This window comes from Lynx rufus, unplaced genomic scaffold, assembly GCF_022079265.1.
Source record: "Lynx rufus isolate CCGP_SWC_20201006 ecotype Redwood Valley unplaced genomic scaffold, mLynRuf1.p SCAF_14, whole genome shotgun sequence".
Taxonomy (NCBI): Eukaryota; Metazoa; Chordata; class Mammalia; order Carnivora; family Felidae; genus Lynx; species Lynx rufus.
In genome coordinates this window covers 35,853,193-35,858,065 of record NW_025814828.1, presented here as the reverse complement: position 1 = coordinate 35,858,065, position 4,873 = coordinate 35,853,193, and the positions used below count along the sequence as shown (strand labels likewise).

The window sequence follows — 4,873 nt, the reverse complement described above, 5'->3', positions numbered from 1 at the left end:
CTTTCACTTATCAGAGTGTCTGTGATATTCATCCATTACTACTGTGTGCCAGTAATTTGTTCCTTTTTGTGCCTGTATATTATTCTATTGCATGGATACGCCAGCAATGCATTGATCCATTCTCTTGTGGATGGACATTTGGGTTGTTTCCAATGTTTACTACTCTGAATAGTGCTGCTATGCATATTCTTACACGTGTAGTTTGGTGGACATATGCACTCATTTCTCTTGGGTATGTACCAAGGAGTGGGATTGCTGGGTCATAAGGCAGGCATATATTTAACTTTGGTAATATTGTAAAATTGTTTTCCAAAGTGGTTGTATCAATTTATACTCCCACCAAGTTGTGCCAATTGCCCTACATCCTTTGGTATCAGTATATATATACTGATATATATATATATATGGGGAGAGGAGAGAGAAAGAGAGAGAGAGATTTGACATATCATGTTGTGCAAGTTTAAGGTGTAGGACATACAGATTTGATACATTTATATTGCTATATGATCTCCATGGTAGCATTAGACTACACCTGTATCATGTTACGTAACTACCATTTCTTCTAGAGCCGGGAACAGTTAAGATCCACTCTTTCAGCAAGTTTAATGTTTATAATACAATTTTGTTGTCTATAATGACTGTACTGTGTACTAGGTCTCTAGGACTTATTACTCTACTAGTTACAAGTGTGTACCCTTAAACATCTCCCCGATTCCCTCACACCTCAGCCCCTGGTAATCAACATCCTACTATCTGCTTTAATGAGTTTTTCTTTAGATTCCACATATAAGGATATCATATATGTGACAAACAACTTTAGGACTAGTGTGCTTTACATACTTTAACGTATGTGTGCTATACCTCAATTTTAAAAAGCTGATTCAGAAAAGTGGAGCTCTCAATGTGAAAACGTCTCAGGAGTACTTTTATCAATTTATTGTTATATAATTTTCCTTTATATGTGTATCTAAAAGTGATGTATGATAAAAAATAAATGTCCAAATACACCCAAAAGAACCCTTTCCATAAATACAAAATTAAAACTCTAAGTGATCAAAAACACACATTTTTGTCCACATATGTTCAAATTCAGAGGGACCACACATGATCACTCATTTCCCAGTGCGATAGAAAAATGCCCAACCAACTCATTAGCATCCATCCCAGAAGTTTAATGCTGAAGCTTCATCCGTGGGGCCTTTAAGGCACTGTCCAGAGAGGGGTTGGCAGGTGCATGGCTGAGCCTGTAAAGGCTGACCAAGGTCACTGACAAATACTTGGCGAAGGTCAGTGATTGAGTTACCTTGCCAGCTCCTAACCTAGTTCATTTGTAGGCTTCAGGCTTCTGGATACACTGTGGAAGAGCTTCTATTGTGACTTCATGATAATGCCCAGCTCCACGCGGCCCCCTGCCCCCCACCCCCTCATGCTCCACCCACAGGATCTGGGGCAGCCTGGTGCTGTCACACTCTCTCAACTCCAACTAGGACCAACCTCTGAATTCCCTTCCTACCATGTTCTGTTTTTCCTCAAGTGTACTGGAATAGGATACCTCAGCAAACTGTCTCAAAAACAGCTAAAGCATTTATCATATTTCACAAACTCGGGGCCCAGCATGTAAAGTCACTGCTAGGTCCGGATCTGATAAGAGTTTTATCTCAAAGACTTACCCAAAGATAGTACATGGAGTTCAATTTTAGTTGCTCCCCGTGACTAGATTGTGGAGATTTAAGCTTGATTTCATCAGCTGTTCTTTTGTATAGTTTTAAAAATCAAGAATAATGTTCATTTCGTTTCACATAAAAACTAGGGCTCCTTCCTGCATTTTAATCCAATTCTCAGAACTGTCATTAGGCTTTAAATTCAATTCACAGATATAGTGTTTAGAGATTTTTTTTCCCTCACTGAGATTTAGTATATTATTTGTTCCCAACCCATGTGATTTCCAAGTCTCTAAAATGTATAAATTATTTATGGTCCAGATGGTGATCTGATACTTTGCCTCTCAAAACGTTCTGCTCTTTTTCTGCTTGCATAAATGTTCAATTACAAAATCCAGGTTGGTCTTTAGGTACTAGTATAATAGCCCAAGGCATTTTTTATTACAAATAAACATTCCAGTTTTAAGCAACCATTTTTCCCCCTTTGACTTTCATGGCTCAGAATTAAAAACTATTCTTCTCTGGGAGCTACCAAGTTAAGGAACAGAAAAGGGGGAAAATCCTTTTTATTCTCTTGCTGGGTGGAGGGTGGTTCTTGGCCAAATTAAAAATGTCCAGGTTTCAAAATGAGAGGCTGTGAATAGAATGGTAATTGTTCCCCCAATATACTTTTAGTCTTATTTTTTTATTGTATTTTTATTTTTTGTAGTAATAGAAACCCTGAATTTAAGAAGGTAAAATGGCTTCCCAGGATAGAGACTACATTACCCACCTTCCTTTACAGCTAGGTATGGTCATATGATTGCATTCTGGCTAACCAAACGGGAGCACAACTGATATGTGCAATTTGTGGGTCATGTCCTTAAAGGAGCAGAGGTTCCTGCCCCCATCTCTTCCTACTTCTTGCTGGCTAGAAAAGATATGTGCTAACGAGCCATCTTGGACTCTATGCACAAAGCTCCACCCAATCATGGCAGTTCCATAAGACAGAGGAGCCTGAGAACCAGCCTGGTGCCGACAGAGCAGCCCCAGACTACATATGCTCAGATGTTGTTAACATGAGGGAGTAATGAACTGCTTTCTGTCATGTAAGACATTATTATTTTGGCTCTCTCTATATATTATATATAGCTAAAACTATATATATTCTAGTGAAAATCACTGATACTTAGGCAGAATTATAGAAAATTTTGATTAAAATCCTAGAAAAATGACCAATAAAAGTTTTCATTGTCCATTTGCAGTTAAGGGTTGGAAAAAGCATTCATGGATTTTTCTTGATATATTGTCATAAGCGTTTTTTGACTAAATGCTTGAAGAAAAGTCTTTCAAGTCTGAGGCTAAAGGTCTTTTTGCCTCCTCTTAAGACTGCATCAGGGACTGATTCAGCACTTAGAATTAAATCAGGAAGTTTCTCAAATACATCACAATGGGTCTTAAATACACCAGAAAGGGTTGCTCACATATCAGCAAGGGTCTCAAAGAAGTTAGGAAGGGTCTCAATGTTATCAGAAAGAGTCTCAAACAAAACAAAACGGGTCTCAAAGATGTCAGGAAAAGTTCCAGTGTCCTTATGTATATAAGGATGGGTCTCCAATAGGTCAGGAAGACACTCACACACATCGGGAAGAGGGTGAAATAAGTGAAGAAGAATCTGAACTAGGTAGGGAAGGATCAAAAACATGTTTAGGATGGAGAAGTCAGAAAGAGTCTCAAAAAAGAAGGAAGCACTCAGGGCAGAACCATGGTAGCTGGCAAGATTAAGCACCTTATGAAAGGCAGCAAAAAGGGAGCCAAGAAGAAAGTGATCCAATTTCTAAGAAAGATTGGTATGATGTGAAAACACCAGCTATGTTCAATTAATAATAAATATTGGAAAAACACTCATGACAAGAATTCAAGGAAGCAAAATTTTATCTGATGGCCTCAAGGGTGGTGTTTTTGAAGTGAATCTTGCTGATCTGAATGATAAAATTGCATGTAGAAAATTAAAGCTAACTACTGAGGATATATTGGGCAAAAATTGCCTGACTTACTTCCATGGCAGAGATCTTACCTGTGACAAAATCTGCTCCATAGTTAAAAAAAAAAAAAAAAATGCAGTCAATGATTAAAACTCATGTCAATGTCAAGACTACTGAAGGTTATTTGCTTCACCTACTCTGTGTTGGTTTTCCTAAAAATTGTAACAATCAGATTTAGAACAGCTCTTACATCTAGCACCAATAGGTCTGCCAAATCCAGAAGATAATATAAATCATGACCCTAGAGGTGCAGACAAATGACTTAAAAGAAGTGGCCAATAAACTGATTCCAGACAGTATTGGGAAAGACATAGAAAATGTTTGCCAATGTATTTATCCACTCCATGACATCTTTGTTAGAAAAGTAAAAATGATGAAGAAGCCCAAGTTTGAATTGGGAAAACTCATGGCGTTTCATGGTAAAGGTAGTCATCCTGAAAAAGCTACTGAGGATGAGGCAGGTGCTGAAGTTGAACAAGCTGATGAATATGAGCCATCAGTCTAAAAATATGCTTAAAATTCAGACTTTCAATGGTGACAAATAAAAAGTCTCATTTGTGAAAAGAAGAAGAAGAAGAAGAAGAAGAAGAAGAGGAAGAAGGAGGAGGATTGATCTCAAACATGTCAAACAGTGTCTCAGTCATCCTGGAAGAATCTCAAATAGGAAGGAGGAGTCTTAAACACCTCAGGAAAGGTCTCAGGCAAGTCAGAAATTGTCTCAAATATGTGATAAAGAGTCTCAAGTCAAGAAAAATCTCAAATACTTCTTAAAGAGTCTCAAATAAGTGAAGAAGGGTACTAAATAATAAGGAAGTGTCTGAAGTAGAAAGGAATCATTTTGAATAGTCAGAAAAGGGTCAAATACATCAGAAAAGGTCTTAAGCAAGCTGTTAAAGGTTTCAAATATGTCATGAAGGGCCCCAAATAATCTGGAAGAATCTCAAAAAATTATGAATGCTCTCAAATGGATCAGGAAGCATCTCAAACAAGTCATAAAAGGTCTCGAACATGTTAGGAAGGGTCTCAAAGTCACCAGGAAGAGTTTTAGATACACCAGGAAGGGACTCAGACAAGAAGGGTCCAAATACATCAGGAAGAGTCTCAAATATTTCAATAAAGGTCTTAAGCAGTCAGTAAGAGATTCAAATACATAAGGAAGGGTCACAAACTCATATGGTAATGTCTTAG

The 4,873-nt window shown here is 37.7% G+C and overlaps 1 pseudogene; it reads left to right on the top strand.

Annotated features, from left to right (window-relative positions):
- Positions 1 to 3,405: 3,405 nt before the first annotated feature.
- Positions 3,406 to 4,190, top strand: LOC124509232 (40S ribosomal protein S3a-like; annotated as a pseudogene).
- The last annotated feature ends 683 nt before the right edge of the window (positions 4,191 to 4,873 follow it).